General features: G+C 42.7%; 1 protein-coding gene across 2 annotated transcripts in view; it reads left to right on the plus strand.

The window, feature by feature from the left end:
- Positions 1-5,743: 5,743 nt before the first annotated feature.
- Positions 5,744-20,905, plus strand: part of CGNL1 (cingulin like 1) — a 186,321-nt gene continuing 171,159 nt past the window's right edge. Inside the window, exons 1-2 of one of the 2 annotated variants that reach the window (XM_077881243.1) lie at positions 5,782-5,858; positions 16,099-16,196. The gene's annotated coding sequence lies outside the window, so the exon portion shown is untranslated. Of the gene's footprint in view, positions 5,859-16,098; positions 16,197-20,905 lie in introns of both variants that reach the window. The other variant, XM_077881241.1, reaches the window with a different exon arrangement.

Consider the following 20,905-nt stretch of genomic DNA (forward strand, 5'->3'; position numbering starts at 1 on the left):
TGCCAAGATCAATGTCAAGGTGGTTCTCCCCTTTTTTTTTTAGGATTTTTCCTGTTTGGGATCTTACATTTAAGCTTTAATCTATTTTGAGGTATTTTTTGTGAGTAGTGTAAGATAGGGTTCAACTTCATTCTTCTGCATGCGGTTATCCAGTTTCCTAACACCATTTATTGAGGAGACTATGCTTCCCCCATGAAGGATTCGTGGTTCCCTTGTCAAAAATTAGTTGAATTTTTATTATATGAATATGAATTAGTTGAATTCATATTATATGAATTTTATTTCTGAGCTCTTGATTCTGTCCCCATTGATCCCTGGGTCTGTTTTTGTGACAGTACCACACTGTTTTGTTCACTACAGCTTTATAATGTAGTTTGAAACCAGGAAGTGCAATGCCTCCAGCTTTGTTCTTCTTTTTCAGGATTGCTTTGGCTATTTGGAGTCTTTTGTGGTTCTTTTTTTTTTTTTTTTAAAGAGATCTTACAGGATCCCTGGGTGGCACAGCGGTTTAGTGCCTGCCTTTGGCCCAAGGCGCGATCCTGGAGACCCGGGATCGAATCCCACGTCGGGCTCCCGGTGCATGGAGCCTGCTTCTCCCTCTGCCTGTGTCTCTGCCTCTCTCTCTCTCTGTGACTATCATAAATAAATAAAAATAAAAAAAAAAGAGATCTTACTTATTTATTCATGATAGACATAGAGAGGCAGAGGGAGAAGCAGGCTCCATACTGGGAGCCCGACCTGGGACTCGATCCCAGGACTCCAGGATCACATCCTGGGCCAAAGGCAGGCGCTAAACCACTGAGCCACCCAGGGATCCCTGTCTTTTGTGGTTCTAAACAAAGTTTAGGATTGTTTTTTTTCCTATTTCTGTGAAAAATGTCATTAGAATTTTGATAGGGATTGTATTGAATCTTTTCAGATTTGATAATAGCATGTTTGGGGTTGTGTTTCCGGAAAAAAGAGTCCTTATCTTTTAGAATTACTGAAGTATTTATAGAAAACAAAACAAGCTATGATGCCTGGGATTTATTTCCAAATAATCAGGAGAGAGGGAAATGAGTAGCAGGGTAGATTAAAGGAGATTGGCCAGAAGCAGATAGTTCTGGAAGCTGGGTTACAGACATGGGGAGGGGGGGTCACTATGTTCCTGCTTTTGTGTATTTGAAATGTTCCATCATTCCATGTTTGTTTATTTTTAAAGTAAATAAGAAAGGGAAAATTGAAAGAGAAGAGCCACAGGCAGAGCAGTTGTTGAGGTGGACTGTCAGGCCTGCCACCCATCAGCTGTGGATTGGACCTGACAGTCTTTTTCTTTTTTTTTTTTTTTTTAAGATTTTATTTATTTATTCATGAGAGACACAGAGAGAGGCAGACATAGGCAGAGGGTGAAGCAGGCTCCATGCAGGGATCCTGACGTGGGACTCAATCTCAGGACCCTGGGATCATGCCCTGAGCCAAAGGCAGATGCTCAAACACTGAGCCACCCAGGTGTCCCAAGGACCTGACAGTCTTGCTGCCCCTACGCTGCTGGCTGGCTTCCCTGGAGCCTCTCCACGCCCCCCCCCCGCCCCCCTCTTCTGTCCTGTGGGCACTTCCCAGGAGGGAGCGTTCTCAGTGGCTGTGGCCATCTGGGCCTGGCCTCACCACCATTTCCACAGGAAGACACTTGGCTTCTGTGGACCAAGGTAGGAAGAGCGGGTGATCACGTGTGGCCACCGCTGTCATGAGGCAGTGATTCTAACCTCTGGCCCTCCAGCCACCAAAGCACTTCAGAAAGCGATGAGCTGTGGTGGCGTGTGAGGAGGGTGGAGAACTGGTGGCTGACAGCTCACTTATGTGTAGGAAAACGAGAGGATTTCTCGATCAGAGGTTGGGCAAAGTCCTGATCAAAGGAGTGAGCTGAATGAGAGGAACAGATAAATCATGCAAAACATCTTTGGATGCATAGCTTAATGAAAATTAAAAGGCCTTAATGAAAATTAAAAGGAGGAGGTGTGCTTCTCCTTTGCCTAATGATGACCCACCTTGGAAATGGCTTGTGCCCCGAGTAAAGATCATCTGTAGGCTGCCTGTTTAAGAATGGGGAACACAGGGCAGCCCCGGTGGCTCAGGGGTTTAGCACCGCCTACAGCCTAGGGCGAGATCCTGGAGGCCTGGGATTGAGTCCCCACGTTGGGCTCCTTGCATGGAGCCTGCTTCTCCCTCTGCCTGTATCTCTGCCTCTCTCTCTCTCTGTGTCTCTCATGAATAAATAAATAAAATCTTAAAAAAAGAAAAAAAGAATAGGGAACACATTTCCCATGGAGGAAACATATACAGTGTGGGGTTTCCAAGATCCCCCTTAAAAGTTTATTTACCCAGTTTAAAATGCTGAGCAGTTGCACCTGAAGTATCTAGGACAATTTTAGATGTTTGGCAAGTTAGACAACACTGGAGCTACACTTCAGGCCAGTGAGATGTGGGCCTGTAGCCCTTGGGGGCTGTTAGGGGGATTCAGAGGAGGGGGGAGACCTTCCAGATAGGGGACCAGGGAGGCCAGTGAGATTGGAGGTGGGCTTGGGGTGATGAATACATGTCAGGGGCAGGAGCAACCCCTCTGTCCTCCTTTCTCATCTTTGTTAAGGAAAATCCTGAAGTGTACTTTGAAGCTATTGCCAAATTAGCCTTGAACGAGGCGCCGTGAGTTAGTGGGGAATGTTAGGAACAAGGCCAAACCTATCTGAGACAGACAGAAATGTACTCAGGATGTGATGTGCTGAACTGGCAATCATACCTCCAGGTCTTCAGCATCCTCTCGTTGACCATCCCCACCCCATAACCCTTCATAGTCTAGTCCTTTGGTTCCTTGACTGATTTCTCACTTCCACTCTTGCCAAAACGGCAGGGTCAGATTGGCTCTTATCTTTGTTTTTATTTTCGATATTCCAAACACAGCTTTCCTCAAGTGATCTTTTCCATCAGGCCTGTAACTTCTTCCTGAAACCAGCAACCAAAATGTAAATACCAGATCCATTAGACAGGTTCAAAAAATAGGTCTCTGATGGCTTCCGTATTTCAGGAAACATTGAACTAATTATTTCCACTCAGGAAAATATTGTGTTGGAGCCCATTCCTGCTTCTGGTCCCCAAGTGAACACCAGGAAGAAGCAAACGAAAAGCAGCCTTAGTGTGTGTAGATTAAAGGAGGAAAAGAACTCATTTTCCCTAGAATGAAACTTTAATAATTGAAATAATAAAGAAGATGGGTTTCCTTGACCCCCTCCTATCTACTCTGACAGCCACACACTCATTTCTCATTTGCCTCTTAGCCATGAACTGTCCTGTATTGGTTATATATTACACAATAATGCTGTGTAACAAAATGTCCCCAATTTTAGCAGCTTAAAACAACAACCATCTATTACTGCTCATATTTCTATAAGTTGGATGGGTGGTTCCGGTGATTTGAGCCAGGCTTGGCTGAACTCACCTAGGCTCATGGATTTAGTGTGGCCTCCAGTAGGATGAGTAGGCTCTGTTCCACAGACTATCCCATGGTTTTTCTTTACCTCCGGCAGGCTAGTCCAGGCATGTCTTCATGATGGAGGCAGGGGTCCTAAGCCAAGAGCAGAAGCATTCAAAGCCTCCTGAGGCCTGGACTCTAAATGGCACATTACTACTCCTGCTACATTCTTTTGGCCAAAGCTAGTTACAGGACTAGCTCTGATTCAAGGGGAGAGAAAGTATATTCCCCCTCTTTTTTTTTTTTTTTTTTTTTTAATATTCCCCCTCTTAATGGAGGAGTTGCAAAGTCATGAAGCCAAGGGGTGGATAATTGTGGCCACGAATACCATCAGTCTATCAGAAACACCAACGTGAGTTTTTTCTTTTAATTGTAGACTTAGTCCAATTTCACACATTAGTGAAACTCATTCAGGTTTGATTTCCAGATTCCTCCTTCCTAGGGAACTGGGAAAGCAGAGCATGCCAACTTTCTATAATCCTTCTTCATGTGACAGACATTTCTGGAGCACCAGCTGTGCCTGGTCCCTTGCTCAGTAGGTCCTGGGGAGATATAGGAAAATGACAACCCTTTGACCTTGAAGTGCTCAACTCAGCAGAAAATGGGGCTGTGAACAATGAGAGTGGGGGAGAGGCGGCCACTCAGCTCCTGCGGGAATCCCTGAGGAAGTGATATTTGGTTTTGAGAGGTGAGTTAGAGTTTTCCAGAAAGAGAAGTAAGGCAGTTTATTCCAGAGGCTTGAGGATGAAAAGATGGTTGTGTTTTCAGGAATGTGAGCTGCTTGAGAGAATGGCAGGTCCCATGTGGTGAAGTGACTGGTCTGCCCATCAGAAGAGTGTAGACCTTTATTGTGAAGGATGTGCAAAGCCACTGGAGGGTGTAAGCTGCACTCCTGTGCTCATGTTTGCTTTTTGGAAGGATCTCTGGGGAACAGAGAGGTGTGTGTGTGTGTGGGGGGGGGGGGAACAGCTGAAGACAGGGAGACCAGCTGGGAGACTATTTCCATTTTAAATCTATCCTTTCAGCGGCCCCTGGGTGGCTAGTCAGTTGGGCATCTGCTTTGGGCTCAAGTCATGATTCCAGGGTCCTGGGACTGAGTCCCAGGATCAAGCCCTGTGTGGGGCTCCCTCCTCAGCGAGCAGTCTGCTTCTCCCTCTCCCTCTTCCTCTGTGATCTCTCTCACTGTCACTTTCTCAAGTAAATAAATAAAATCTTCAGAATAAATTTTAAAAAAATAAAAAATGAATCTATCCTTTCCGGGTGAAGTTTCTATGACTGTCCATCTGAAATGGGGAGATTCTCCGGAGCAGCTAAACCTTCATGGTTGCTTGCTGAGAATCATGCCAGCCAGTTTGCAGGGGGGCAGGGCTGGGAGCTTTGTCCTTCTCTGCTCTTGACTTCATAACAGGTTAGCTTTTAAACTTCTAGTTCATTCCAGACACTACGCCTCTGGCCCTGAGAAAGAACTTGGCCTCCCTGACCCTGCATAACATTTCCACTTACTGGAAACACACCCTGTGCGTGATTAGGTGAGGGAGGCAATACAGATCCTTTATGTTTCAAGTCTTCCTTCCACGGACCCTTGTTTATGCACAAAGGTTCCAGCCCAGGCACAGTTTTTTTCTTCTGACACCTCGGTCAGCCCTCTTGAGTTTTCTGATTCCTTGCCCTTCTCTTGCCAACCAGGTTGTCACACAGTCTCACGGGAAGTGGGGCAGGCAGAGTAAATGGTCCCCCAAAGATGTCCATGCCCTGCCCCCACAGCTTATGCACGTGTTGTTACATGATAAGGAGAACTAAGGTTCCTAATCAGCTGACCTGAAGACAGGGAAATTATCCTGGGTTATCAGGTTGAGCTCCATGTAATCACTAAGGTCCTTAAAAGTGGAAGAGGGGGACAGAAGAGGAGGGCAGAGGGAGGCAGCGTGAGATCTCTGCCTGACACTGCTGGTTTACGAGACCATGAGTCAGGAACGTGGTTGGCGTCTAGAAGCTGAAAAAAGCAAGGACACAGATTCTCCCCTAGAACTTCCAGAAAGGACCACAGCCTGCCAACGCTCTGATTTTAACCCAGTGAAACCCACATCGAACTTGTGAGCCACAGAACTAGGAGATAATAAGTTTGTGTTATTTTAAGCCACCAAGTTTGTGATAGTTTGTTATGACACAATAGGAAACCAATACAAATGTGTGAGTTGACAGTGGCCTCCATGGCGACAGGGTGACCACTATACCCCTGCACCTATGTGACATCAGATGCCTAGGGCTGAGGAAGTGCTTTGAGAATGAACAGGCCTGACTAAGATGAAAGACTTGACGTCTGGTCTTTAGGCCTCATCTGGCTGTGTGACCATGGGTGAGTCCCCTCAGCTTCCAGTGACTCAATTTCCATGTCTCTTAAGTAAGGATGTCGGGCCTGATGCCCTCCAATGTTTGAGTGACTTCTGAGTTGACCCGTGAATATGTCCCTTGACTTCTTTTTCTCTCCCAACAGCTACCAATGGGTGTGTCTCTCCCTTCCAATGGGTCATAAACTCTAATACCATCAATCTCAAATGCCAAGGTCATTAATTAGTCAGCACCTAAGGTCTTCATCAGTTCAGTTCCCATCACCCTCTCTGGGGCCCTCTTGTTTTTCATGGGTCCCCTGCAAACAGGTTCAATTTGGAAATTATAGTAGATAGCCTTTGCTGCCTGGACCCACCTCATCCTCCAAACTCTGGGACAGTAGGGACAGTACCCTGCCCATTCTCAGTGATGAGGTATGTGGCAGGGACTCCTACATCACAATTTTGCTTAGGGTCAAAGCTAACACATCTTCTTGGCCCATGATGATATTTTTCAGTAGGGCTTTGATTTTGAATCTTGCATTTCCTCTGAGCAGTGTATGGTTTCTGGGTCCAGCTTCTCTATTCAGTTTTAGGGAACAATTACTGAATCAAAGGGAAGAAAATAAAGCTCTGTGTTCTTACCTAATATAAGAACTATGTCACAAGTATCAGAAGATATTCATGGCACCATCTGTCTTCCTAATCCTTTTACCTTTGTTTTCAGAGTAATGATATATACGTAAGTGCAGATTCAACTGAGAGGATGTTTTTTTCCTTTAGTAAAGAACTGAACCAAATTATTGCATGCTACCTCCATGTGACAGCAATACCTGTCATACTCACATGGTCTATGTTTTTTTAAGGTGAGAGATATTTTGTCTCAGAGCAGAAGTTCTCTATTCTGGCCACTCATGTGAATTACTCAGAGAGCGTTTAGAACCCAAAGCTGGAGCCATTGAAACATTGGATTAAAATCATTTGGTTTAAAAAAATGGGGGATCTCTGGGTGGCGCAGCGGTTTGGCGCCTGCTTTTGGCCCAGGGCGCGATCCTGGAGACCCGGGATCGAATCCCACATCGGGCTCCCGGTGCTTGGAGCCTGCTTCTCCCTCTGCCTGTGTCTCTGCCTCTCTCTCTCTCTCTCTCTCTCTCTCTCTCTCTGTGACTATCATAAATAATAAATAAAATAAAAAAAAAATGACTCTACTTTTCCAGGTGTTTCTGATGTATAGTCAGGGTTGAAAACCCTTGCCTTAGATGACAGTAATTCCTTTTGTTCTTCCCCTTGTTATTTGCAAAATCAAATGTACTTAATAGTGACTCTGAAGAGCCACAGAGTCTCTGAGCCCTTGATTTACTAGGAGGTGCTTTGTCCTAACTGACCCTGAATTCCATCTTAGTACCAAATGACACTTTAAGAAAGTCCTGGGATCTCAGTCCTGGGCCTTCTGGCCCGCTCAGCATCTAAAATCCTTCAGAAGAGCACAGGTGAGACACAGACTCCCTCAACTGCCCCTCTTCTATGAGCCCAAAGGGACAAACCCAACACCTTCAGTGATTTCTCAAGCCCTGGTCTCTTTACACAGTTGCCTCTCTGACATCTCCTCCCTTTCTCTCTGACTCCTCATGTTTTGCCCACAACTTTTCAGCCCTAGTGCACGTGTAAGGTATAATCCTCACCTGCCCCCTCCCTGGGTCTCCACTTGACCTGTGGACCAAATCTTTGGAGTAGATCCTTGGCCCAGCCACTGACGCTGCCCTTAAACTAACTGGATGCTCTTGACCACTCAGCAAGGGAGACTGGTCCTGCAGAAGTGACTCTGAGGCCCATATTGCTGGAGGGAGCAACCCGGGACTGGGTTTGATAGAGGCCTGTTGATCTCAGGCACCTCAGTCTCCTCTGGAGCAGCACTGACCACATGGGATTAGGCTTTTGGGAACAAGGACTTCTGGATCACAGCTAGAAAATGGGAACATGGTCGAATCAGTTCAGACAACATCTGTTGGCAACTCTACCAACGTGACTGTTAATCATCTCAAGAGCACCTGGACACAGGCATTGGGATCAAAGCTCAGGATTTCAGGGAAGAGTCAGGAATCTGGTCTTCGGTGCTAGCCCCTGGGCAGAGAGGGGCCCCAGCAGGCACTGTGGCCCCCAGGTGGTTCCTGCCACCTATAGCTTCCCCTCGCCAATGCAACATTGATTCACCCTGTAGGCTACATGTGGCTTCCCTGCACCAAGCCGTGACGTTAGCCTCAGCTGGTGTGTCCCCTTCTGAGAGCGGGTCTGACTTCCCTCACCCTCTCTGGGCTGTCACAGTTGATAAGGAGTCCAGTTACACAGCACATCTCTTTCCTGAGTGAACCCCCGTCCCCGTTGCTAATTGTTCACAACCTGAAAGATGAAATGTTCCACTTTCAAAGAAGAGTGAAACATCCCTCCTTCCAAAAGAGCTGCTAACAGCCAGCTGCTAACTAGGTGGCACTTGAAATTCACGGACACCAGTTCCCATAGCAACCCTAGGGAACTATTGCAGCCTGCCCCTGATACAAACTGCTTTAGCAAGGAGTTTTAAGAGAATCACATATTTTTAAAACAAGTTTTAAACATAGTTTTTATGTAGATGTCAACGGGTTCCTTAACTGAGGTACATTGATGAGAAAGTTGTATAACTACTCTGATGCCACTGACTGCCAGTGGCTGGGAGCAGAAGGACACTGGCATAAAGGCAGCCAGACTGCATCCCATGATGAAGGGGGACATCCTAGCTGAGCATCGTATTTGAAAACCTTGGACAGACTTCCACACACAATGCTGTTTTGGTATTCCTGCCAAGAATCACGGAAGCTCTTGTAGATGCATGATGTCAACATTGGTATGAGCCCTCCAACAGCCTGATTGGCATAGAAAACCCACATCTTTACTAAGCTCTTCTATTTTGCCACCTCAGGGTGTTCTGATGAGAAAAAATCCTTTCTCCTCTTTTTCGGGCACTGCAGGGGATGAGTCAGTTTCTCCCCAAGTCCTCTTCTGGGAGGACAGGATGTCTGGCCCACAAGAGTTGGATTCTCCAGGTACAAGGGCTTCTTGAGAAAATGGGCTGGGACTTCCCTTGAAAAAGGGAAAATGCAAAATAAGCTTGGAGCAGCTGGTGGTGCCAGGAAGTAAGGAAGTCCTTGAAACACGATGGGGACATGTCAAAAGATCACAAGAGCCAACTTGAAAGGGCTCTCAATAGCCAAATCTGGGGAATTTGAGCAACAAAATAAATAACTGTGACAGTGGATCATGACCCATGGAGGAAAATGAACATATTTTGCTAAGTGAAAGAAGCCAGATCCCCAAAGCTAGCTATCCCCAAGCTATTACATGAATCCACTTATGTGACATTCTTGAAAAGGCAAAACTATAGAGATGGAAAACAGATCAGTAGTTGCCAGAAACGGGGTGAGGTGAGGGGTTATTTCAAAGGGGCAGCATAAGGGAATTTGGGAGTGGGATGCAACTGTTTGTTTCATGACTGTGGTGATAGATACGGCTCCGTACATTTGTCAAGTCCCATAGGACCACAAAGCACAGAGGGTGTATTTTACTGCATATGATTTTTTTTTTAAAAGAATTAGGAAGGATGTGTGTTCCCCAAATAGAACACAGATTGTTACAAATGAACCCAATACGGATGAATAATATAACCACACTGAAAGGTGAGGGTAGAAAAGAATGAACCCAAAAAACTTGAGAAAATAGAATTTTGACTAGATACTTCAAGGTTAAAGTCAAAGAGATGATATATCAATACTGTACTCCTAGTAAATTTCTCACAGGAATATAAGTTAGCAATTCTGAAACTACTCTATGTGGAGACTAGGGCTGAACAAATAAGGAAATATATTGTAGATGTTGAGAGCCAATTTTCTCACTGTCAGAGAAGGAAATTACAAAGAAGGGAGAGGCTAGGATGAAACTTGTGTTGTGTTGGAATCTGAGACATCAGTATGAATGTACAAAGATAAGGAAGGAAGACCGAGGAACCATCGTAGAGCAGGAGAGGCTAAGGAAACACAACTACTCAATATGGTGGGGCATCCTGAAGGATCCTAGAGAAGAAAAAGGACGTTGGATAATTAGACAATTGGTGAGCATTTAATAAGGTCTGTAGATTATACAGTAGTATTGTATCTATGTTAATTTCCTGATTTTTTTCCAGATTGTTTTATTTTTTTAAACATTTTATTTATTTATTTATTTATTTATTTATTTATTTATTTATTTATTTATGAGAGAATATGCTGGGGGGGGGTAGGGGCAGAGGGAGAGAGAAAAGCAGACTCCCTGCTGAGCATGGAGTCTGATGTGGGGCCTGATCCCAGGACCCTAAGATCATGACCTGAGCTGAAGGCAGACACTTAACCGACTGAGCCACCCTGGTGTCCCTAACTTGTAGGAGATTTGAGTGAAGGATTACGATAATCCTTTTGTGTCCCCCAGGCTTATTGTGATATAATTGACATAAAACATTGTGTAAGTTTAAGGTGTTACAACATGATGGTCTAATATATGTTACAAAATGAGCAACACAATAGGGTTAGTTAACATCTCCACTCTGTCACATAATTACTTTTTGTTTTTTTGTAGTGAGATATTTAAGATTTACTCTGAGCAACTTTCAAGTATATAGTCCAATATTGTTATCTATAATCACAATGCTCTGCATTAGATCCCCAGAACTTACCCATCTTCTAACTGGAAATTTGTACCCTTTAACCAATAGCTCCCCATTTCCCCCATTCTCCAGCCCCTAGCCCCACCATTCTACTCTGTTTCTATTAGCCTGGGTTTTTTAGATTCCATAGTTAATGGATGTATTACTATGGAATACTATGTATTCCATAGTATGTATTCCATCATACAATACTTTTCTGACTTATTTCACTTAGCATAATGTCCCCAAATTCCATCCATAGTTTCACAAGTGGCAAGATTTCCTTCTTTCTCATAGCTGATGATATTCCTGTGCGTGTGTGCGTGCATACGCATCTCACATCTTCTTTATCTTTTCTTCTTTTTTTTTTAAAGATTTTATTTTATTTTATTCATGATAGTCACAGAGAGAGAGAGAGAGAGAGAGAGAGGCAGAGACACAGGCAGAGGGAGAAGCAGGCTCCATGCACCGGGAGCCCAACGTGGGATTCGATCCCGGGTCTCCAGGATCGCGCCCTGGGCCAAAGGCAGGAGCTAAACTGCTGCGCCACTCAGGGATCCCCTCTTCTTTATCTTTTCATCTATCAATGGCCACTTAGGTTGTTTCCAGATCTTGGTTATCATAAGTAATATTGCAGTAAATATGGGAGTACACATATTTTGTCAAGATCCTGATTTTGTTTTCTTTGGATACATATCTAGAAGTGGGATTGCCATATCATGTGGGAGGCTTTTCCCTCTTTAAAAAGATTATTTATTTATTTATTCATGAAAGAGAGAGAGAGAGAGAGGCAGAGACATAGACAGAGGGAGAAGCAGGCTCCCTGGGGGGGAGCCTGATACGGGACTTGATCCCAGGAACCGGAATCACACCCTGAGTCAAAGGCAGATGCTCAACCACAGAGCCACTCAGGTGTCCCTCCATATTAACTTGAGAATTGGTTTATCCATATACACAAAATAGTTTGTTGGGCTTTTGATTGGAATTACATTGAATCTCTAGACTAATTTGGGAAGAATCGACAATTTAACATGATTGAATCTTCCAATCTGTAAACACAAAGTATCTCTCATTTATTTAGATCTTTTTGATTTCTTTCATTGGTTTTGAGTTTTGCTGCATATGGATACTAAAGATATTTCATTAGATTTATATGTAAGCATTCGGTTTTGGGGATGGGGTTGCCAATATAAATGGTACTATGCTTTTAATTTCAAATTCCAATTGTTCGTTGCTGCTTTATAAGAAAGCAGTGAACTTTGGTATATTAGCCTTGTATCCAGTGACCTTGCTCTAATTGCTTATTTTCAGGAGTTTGTTGTCAGTTCTTTGGGATGATCTATATACACAAATGCAATCTGCAAACAAAGGTAATTTTTTTTTCTTTCTTCCCAGTCTCTATTTGTTTTATTTCAATTTCTTCTCCAATTGCTCTGGCCAGAACTTCTAGTACAATTTGACTAAGAGTGATAAGAGGTGACATCCTTGTCTTGTTCTTGATGTTTAGGAGAAAGCATCCAGTTTCTCACCATTGAGTATGATGATGTTAGCTGTAGGCTTTTTGTATCTGTTCTTCATCAAGTTCAGGCAATTTCTATTTCTAGTTTGCTGAGAGTTTTTAATCATGAATGGATGTTGAATTTCATCAAATGCTTTTTTCTAGACAATTGGCATGATTATATGATTTTCTTCCTTAGCTTGTTTATGTGGTAGATTAGACTGATGTTGGAATGTTGAATTAGTCTTGCATACCTGAAATAATTCCCATTTAGTTCTGATATATAATTCTTTTTTAAAAAAGATTTTATTTATTCATGAGAGACACAGAGAGAGGCACAGACACAGGCAGAGGGAGAAGCAGGCTCCATGCAGGGAACTCAATGCGGGACTTGATGCCGGGACCCCAGGATCACTCTCTGGGCCAAAGGCAGGCACCAAACCACTGAGCCACCCAGGGATCCCCCTATAATTCTTTTAATACAATGCTGAATAATTTGCTAATGCTTTGTTGAGGATTTTACATATTCATGAGAGTTATTGGCCTATCATTTCCCTTTTTTGTAATATCTTTATCTTGTTTTGGTATTAGAGTACGTTGGCCTCATAGAATGAATCAGGAAGTAAACTCCCTGCTTCTTTTTTCTGGACCCTAATTTTACAAATTGCTCTTATCAGGGTGCCTGGGTAGCTCAGTCAGTTAAATAGCTGCCTTTGGCTCTGGTCATGAACCTGGATCATGGATCCTGGTCTGGTCCTGGGATTGAGCTCTCCATCAGGCTCCCTGCTCAGCAGGGTGTCTGCTTCTCCCTCTCTCTCTGCCCCTACCCCCACCCTGGTCGTGCTCTCTCTATATCTCAAATAAATCAAATCTTTAAAAAAAACTGCTCTTGGGCAGCCCAGGTGCTCAGCGGTTTAGCGCCACCTTCAGCCCAGGGTATGATCCTGGAGACCTGGGATTGAGTCCCAAGTCGGGCTCCCTGCGTGGAGCCTGCTTCTCCCTGTGCCTGTGTCTCTGCCTCTCTCTCTCTCTCTCTCTGTCTCTCATGAATAAATAAATAAAATATTTTTTAAAAATTGCTCTTATCATTGGAATAGTCAATATTTATGTAGATTTCCAACATGTATTTACTGTTGCTTTGCTCAGTATTTCTTTGTTTATTGTTTCACCTGTCATTCCATTTCTTCATTAAATGTACGTATTTCTTTTAGCAGGGATCTGTATGAAGTAAAATCAGTTAGTCTTTGTGGATCCGAAAATGTTATTTCATCTTTGCTTTTTTTTTTTAGAGAGGGAGGAGGGAGAGCACAAGAACAAGAAGGCACAGGGGCAGAGGGAAAGAGAATCCTAAGCAGGCTCCACGCTCAGTGTGGAGCCCGACACAGAGCTTGATCCCATGACCCTGACGTCATGACCTAAGCCGAAATCAAGAGCCAGATGCTTAACCAACTGAGCCACCCACACGTCCCTTCACCTCTGCTTTTTTTTTTTTTTTTTTTTTACGATTTTATTTATTGATTGATGTGAAATACAGAGGGAGAGGCAGAGACACAGGCAGATGGAGAAGCAGGCTTCCTGTGGGGAGCCTGATGCAGGACTTGAACTCAGAACTCTGGGATGAAGCCCTGAGCCAAAGGCAGATGCTCAACCACTGAGCCACCCAGGCGTCCCTCACTGCCTCTTTTGAATAATAAGCCTGAGTATAGAATTCTCATTTATGAAAGTTGCTATGATTTTCCCTTAGCCCAGTCATGATTATTATTTTACTATTTTTTGGTATGTATTATTGCTGCAAAAAAGTGTATTGTTAACCCAAATAGCCTTTTTTTTTTTTAGTCTTTTCTTTTTAGTACTTTTTAATATATTCTCTTTGTCCTTAATGTTCTCAATTAATGGGACCTTTTAACCTGAGGAGCCATGTCTTTCTTCAATTTGAGGATATTCTTAGGCATTTCATTCTTGCATATCCCTTATTTTCCTTTTTCTTCATTTCTGGAACTCCTTTTTTTAAATAAAGATTTATTTATTTATTTGAGAGAGAGAGAGAGAGCACAAGCTGAGGGAAGGGCAGAGGGAGAGAGAATCTCAAGCAGGTTCCATGCTGAGCATGGAGCCCAACATGAGGCTCAATCTCATGACCCTGAGATTATGACCTGAGCTGAAACCAAGAGTCAGATGGTTAACTGACTGAGCCATCCAGGTGCCCTCATTTCTGGAATTATCTGGAATTGGAGATCTCATCTTTTTTTTTTTTCTCCATCCCATATTTTCTATCTCTACCTCTTTAGGCTGTGTCCTGGGTAATTGCCTCAGTTGCATTTTATGATTCATTTACTGTAGTTTTTTGACTGTGTCCAAACCAATGATTATCACTCCATTTAAATTTTTAGTTAAATGCTTATTTTTGTTTTTCAGTATTTTTCATTAGTTCTTTTCAATATCTGCCTGTTTTTGTTTCACAGCTTCCTCTTCTTGATTTATGAGTACCATCCCTTCTTTTCTCTCTGAGGATATTAAGAATATATATACTTACTATATATGTTCTCTAATAGTGTTATCTATCATTTCTGCCATCATGAATTAGCTCATTTGTTGAACTTGGTCCACTGTTTATAGCACTTAACTGACTCATGTGTTTTGCCATTTTCTCTGAGGGCCCTTCTTTCAAGTGAGTTTTCTTCTTCACTGTTGGGTGGTTTCCTGGTTGCACTTTTTTTCTTTTTAAAGATTTTATTTATTTGATTATGAGAGACACTGAGAGAGAAGCAGAGACACAGGCAGAGGGAGAAGCAGGCTCCCCATGGGGAGCCTGGTTTGGGAGTCAATCCCAGGACTCTGGGATCATGCCCTGAGCTGAAGACAGATGCTCAACAGCTGAGCCACCCAGCCATCCCTCCGGGTTACATATTCTTAAAAGTTGATTTCAGGGTAGTGGTCTGATATTTCTTCTCTGAGCAGAGATTAAATTCTGGATAGTAGGTATGAGTCAGTTTTTAGCTAGTCCAGTACCTCTGTGTCATTCTCCTGCTGTGGGCAAGACGTATGCATATTTTTGGTTCTAAATCTAATAAGCGGGGGATCCCTGGGTGGCGTAGTGGTTTGGCGCCTGCCTTTGGCCCAGGGCGCGATCCTGGAAACCTGGGATCGAATCCCACGTTGGGCTCCCAGTGCATGGAGCCTGCTTCTCCCTCTGCCTGTGTCTCTGCCTCTCTATCTTTCTGTGTGACTATCATAAATTTTAAAAAAATTAAAATAAATAAATCTAGTAAGCGGGATGCTTGAGTGGCTCAGTCGTTGAGCATCTACTTTTGGCTCAAGGCGGGGTTCTAGGACTGAGTCCCACATCGGGCTCCTTGCATGGAGCCTGCTTCTCCTTCTGCCTATGTCTCTGCCTCTCTCTGTCTCTCATGAATAAATAAATAAAATATTTTTTAAAAAATCTAATAAGCAAGCTATCGTAGTCCCAATTCTTGAGCAGAAACCATGATTTCCAGATTTGGCTTCATACCCAAGGCATACCGGTTAGTCTGCTAGAACTCTGAGTGAAGTGAATATTGCTCCCATTCTCAAGCAGGCGAAGGAGACTGTGCCCCCAGCTCACACCTGACCTTAGCACTCTGTGAGCTCCCGGTGGCAGTCCTGATAGTTAAAGATTTTCATTGTTTTTGGGAACCTTTATTTTTCATTTATTTCTGTATTTGTAGTTGAAGAGTGTGGTTTCAGTTTGTGTCATCTTGACTTGGAAAGTCTGAGTTATTTCTATGATGAAAAAATATACATTCTAAGATAAACATTATGTGTGAAAGAGCTGACTCTATAGATGTGATATATCACAATGATTAAGCACACAGTCTTTGGAGTCAGACAGATCTGGGTTTGAATCCTAGGTCTACTACATGCTAGTTGTGTAATCTTGAGCAAATTATACAGCCTCTGTGTACCAGTTTCCTCCTTGCACAATGGACATAACAATAGTGCCTGGGCTATTGTGAGGGCTGAATGAGACAATGCATTTAAAACCCCTCCTAGCCTGGCATGTGAAAACTCCTCTCTCTCCCCTTCCCAGGTCCTCACTTATTGAAATGGATGTCAGGATCAGGCAAAGGATATTGAGTGGGCATTTCTATTGCCGGTGGAGCTGTTGGAGAACAATAGGAATATTAGGTAATGGATATCTTTCTAAGAAATGATGCCTGTTGTCATTATCAATCCCATTTTTTAAAAAAGATTTTATTTGAGAGAGAGCGTTTCAATGGTGATGGGGGGTGGACAGAGGGAGAAGGAGAACCAGGCTCCCTCCTGAGCAAGGAGCCTGATGCAGGGCTCGATCCCAGGACTCTGGGATCATGACTTGAGCCAAAGGCAGACACTTAACCAACTGAGCCACCCAGGCACCCATCAATCCCATTTTCCCAGATTGTGTTACAGTATTTAAGTCTCTATAAAGAATTATTACTACATGCATCTTAATACTGCTTTGTTGCTCTCCCTCCAATATAGTTCATTTGAATAAGAAACATTTACAAGGTATGCTGGTATCCTCTGGAGATTTCATAAGAGAAGTTTGTTGTTTGTGTGGATTTTTCTCAGCCTCTGGGTGCTTTGCATGGTAGGGAGCAAGTATAAGACACGAAGAAAGCATGGCTAGATGAGCTTCAATAAGACACTAAATGTTAAAAGTGATTTTGTGATTTTTTTTCTTATCATGAGCTAATTAGCTTGTAATTATAGTATTTTATAAAGTAAGACCCAGACTCAAATTTCCTCCATTTACTAGGTGCTTTTACTGGTCTACAACATCCTACACATGTACCATTGCTCATATTTTATATTTTCATCAGCCAGACACAAGTAACCAGAAAACTCTTTTTAAAATAAATGCAAAAAATAAATAAATAAATAAATAAATAAATAAAATAAATGCAAATTATCTCCTCTCTTCCTTTTGTCATGTATAGGTATACACACATTGCACACTATCAAAACCACAAACACGATGTTTTTGTATTTTTCCCCCCTACAATCTGGACTCGGGAGCCCATTATCATTATTATTACCAAAATTGTTATGAAATCTACAATCATAAAAACCCCATGTACAGCATTTTAAGTGTGCAGTTCAGTGACATTAAATACATCACACTGCTATGCAACCATCACCATCCATCTCCAGAAAAATTTCACCAAAACACAATGTTTTGAAAACTATCAATTTTATTAAGTGCCTTGCATTCAACAGAACAACTAAAGAAAGAAATATAGACTGAGTGACATGGACACTGTCAGCTGCTGCATTTCAGAAGCAGTAACGTATCCCCCTTTGAAAAATCTCTTCCCATTTTATCATTCCTTGCAAAACCTTGCAAATTCCTTGCTTTATGAAAACAAAATTTAAAATAAAAAACAAATACTTTGTCCCTGCTGGTATATAACAACCAGAGTTTATAACAAGGCAACCATTTTATAGCCCTCCAAGCTCGTTAAAACTTCATTCTTCCTGTTGTGTTCTATCTTTTGGACAGGTATATAATTAAGATAGATGGTGTGTGCGATCCTAAGGGCATTCTTATCAGAGAGTGTTCTGGCCAAACTCAGTTTGTTACATTATATTGTTGTTGTTGTTTTTTATGTCCCTTAGTATCATACTTCTTAACTGTCTACATAATATCAAATGTAGGTCATTTTCCTTCCTAAACTGTTTTCAACCTTTGTTATATCCATTAAGGAAGTTTTGATTCTGAGATGTCTGAATTTTACCACTGACTGGATAGATCTTTTTCTGTTTTTTTTTTTTTTTTTTTTAATGATACATATTGGAGTATGAGAGCTTTTCTTTAATTTTTTAATTTTTAAATTATTTTTATTTTTATTTTTTATAAAGATTTTATTCATTCATGAGAGATACAGAGATGGAGAGGCAGACACACAGGCAGAGGGAGAAGCAGGCTCTATGCAGGGAACCCGATGTGGGACTCTATCCTGGGACTCCAGGATCATGCCCTGGGCCGAAGGCAGGTGCCAAACCACTGAGCCACCCGAGGATCCCAACTTTTTAATTTTTTCAAAGATTTTATTTATTTATTCATGACAGACACAGAGAGAAAAAGAGGCAGAGACACAGGTAGAGGGAGAACCAGGCTCCATGCAGGGAGCCCGACGTGGGACTTGATCCTGGGTCCCCAGGATCACACCCCGGGCCAAAGGCAGCACTGGGCCACCGGGGCTGCCCCTTTTTCTGGTATTAAGTATAAGTTTTAAGGCAGTGAAACATGAATTGAACTATGTTTGTGGTAGTTAGCTTTCACTTCTTCTATATTTTTTAAAAATTGTGTAATCCTATGAAGAGATGCCAGGACATCTGATTAGAGCATGGTATCCAGAACTCTATCCTCCTTCTTGGAGCTTAAGAATGTTCTAGAATATTATAAGGTAGGAACGGAGCATCCAGGATCAGGAGAAGGAGAGTATGCAAAATCTCTGGCCTGAGTGGGCATCCCTCCCCTGGGTGGTCACCAGGCAAAGGGTTGACTGTGGAGGAAGGGAAGCCTCACCTAGGGAGCCACAGCTGGCGTAGTCTGGGGCCAGCATCGTGGCTCCCACAGTACTCTTCAATTCCTTTGCAGTGACCCTTACATCTATTTTTGTCTCATTCCTATTTGAATGGTTTCTTCACATCCACCCCTATATCCCACCCTCAGGTCATCTCTTCTCTACTAATCTAGAGTAATATTTTCCATTCCTCCAGAGCAAATCCCACAGCTATGGGTCACTTTTCCCAAACTTTTAGTCTAGGCCTAGAGACATCCAAGTTCAAAGGCCTTTGAAAACTACCAATCTGAATTCCTTTCTTGTCTGCCTCCCACCTGGCAAGTCTCACCCTCGGGGCAACAGCCAAACAACAGGGGTTTGGAAAGGAGACGGACAGCGACAGAGAGCAGAAAGGAAAGGATTTTTTCATTAATATTTCAAAAAGAATTGTCCTACTGTGATGTAGAGAAGTAGATTTTGTCTGATAGAAATAAAATATAGTCAGTATCTCTACTGGGGAAATTGATCTACAGCCCCTCTCTAGCCTGGAAGGATAGTCTCTTAACAATTTTTTTTTTTTTTTTAAGAAAAAAACAGTAAGAGAATTTGCTATTGAGAAACTTAAGATCCTTACAAGGAAATTATTATTAGAGCTTTTTTAAAATGCCAAAAATAGGGTGCCTTGGGCCACCCCCAGAGACTATGATTTAATTGCCCTGGGGTGGAGCTCCAAACAAAGCTAATTTTTACAGTTCCCCATATAGTCAGTTTAGGGTGGAAACCCTCCGTATTTAAACAGGGCCAGCTCATTCATTAGACACAGCGTCCACAGTGCCCAGGCCCCAATGCATTCAGAAATCCACAAAGATACTTCATTTCTTTTAAAATTAGAAAAGAGGGGCACCTGGGTGGCTCAGTGGTTGAGCGTCTGCCTTTGGCTCAGGTCGTGATCCCAGGGTCCTGGGATCAAGTCCCGCATCGGGATCCTCGCAGGGAGCCTGCTTTTCCCTCTCCTCCAGGCTTGTGCTCTATTTCCTCTATTTCTGTCTCTCTCACAGTTAAATAAATAAAATCTTTTTAAAAATTAGGGAAAATTGAACATATAAGTGGAAGAATATGTTTTACTATTTAATATTAACATACTTTAAATTTGTTTTTTTTTTTTTTTTTTTAATATTTTATTTATTATTTATTTATTTAAGTCACAGACAGAGAGAGAGAGAGGCAGACACACAGGCAGAGAGAGAAGCAGGCTCCATGCACCGGGAGCCCGATGTGGGATTCGATCCCGGGTCTCCAGGATCGTGCCCTGGGCCAAAGGCAGGCGCCAAACCGCAGCGCCACCCAGGGATCCCTTAACATACTTTAAAAAAAAAGATTTTATTTATTTATTTATTCATGGGAGACACACAGAGAGAGAGAGAGAGAGGCAGAGACACAGGCAGAGGGAGAAGCAGGCTCCATGCAGGGAGAGACCCATGTGGGACTCAATCCCGGGACTCGGGGACCACGCCCTGAGCCGAAGGCAGATGCTCAACTGCTGAACCACCCAGGCATCCCACAAATAATTAATTAATTTGCTACAGAGAAAATGTGGCCCATAGAGTGAAAATTTTAAAGAACATTTTTTTTTTTAAGTTTTGTTTTTAATCTTGGAATTTGAGCTATCCTGACTGTGGCCAAAGTGTGGTGGAAAGGCAAGACTTTTATATCCTAGAGTTGTTTCAACATAGCCAGGGACACTCTGGGGATAATATTTAACAAATGCGTCTTCATTAAATTAGTATTAGTGGTGTTGGAATGACCGAAGAGACAGGGATTGTGAATTTGTCCTGTTTCTAATAATCCCTCCCTCGGCCAATTGCCTGAGCTCTGGCATTCCTGCTCTTGTTCTTCAGCCTCCAGACTGGCATGACAAACTTCTAGAAAGTTCAGCCCTGCTTGGGACCAATAGAGCCACAAATGTACATAAAATATTTTTGACTATGCTGGATTCTCTAATGTTGCTATTTTTTCTCCTTTGATTATTTATTTATTTATTAATTATTGGGCACATTGAAACACTGTGGGAAAAATTTGTGATTCCCTTAGAGCAAATCCTGGAAGGGCAGCATGGAATCAACTCAACCGGGTGTCTTTTTTTTTTTTTCTCCTCCTCTTTTAACATTTTCACCTATATGATAGGGATGTCCTAGCTTTAAAATTTTTTTAAAAAGATTTTATTTATTTATTCATGAGAGAGAGAGAGCGAGAGAGAGGCAGAGACACAGGCAGAGGGAGAAGCAGGCTCCATGCAGGGAGCCCGACGTGGGACTTGATCCCAGGTCTCCAGGATCACACCCCAAG

Source organism: Canis aureus, chromosome 32, assembly GCF_053574225.1.
Source record: "Canis aureus isolate CA01 chromosome 32, VMU_Caureus_v.1.0, whole genome shotgun sequence".
In the NCBI taxonomy this organism is placed as follows: Eukaryota; Metazoa; Chordata; class Mammalia; order Carnivora; family Canidae; genus Canis; species Canis aureus.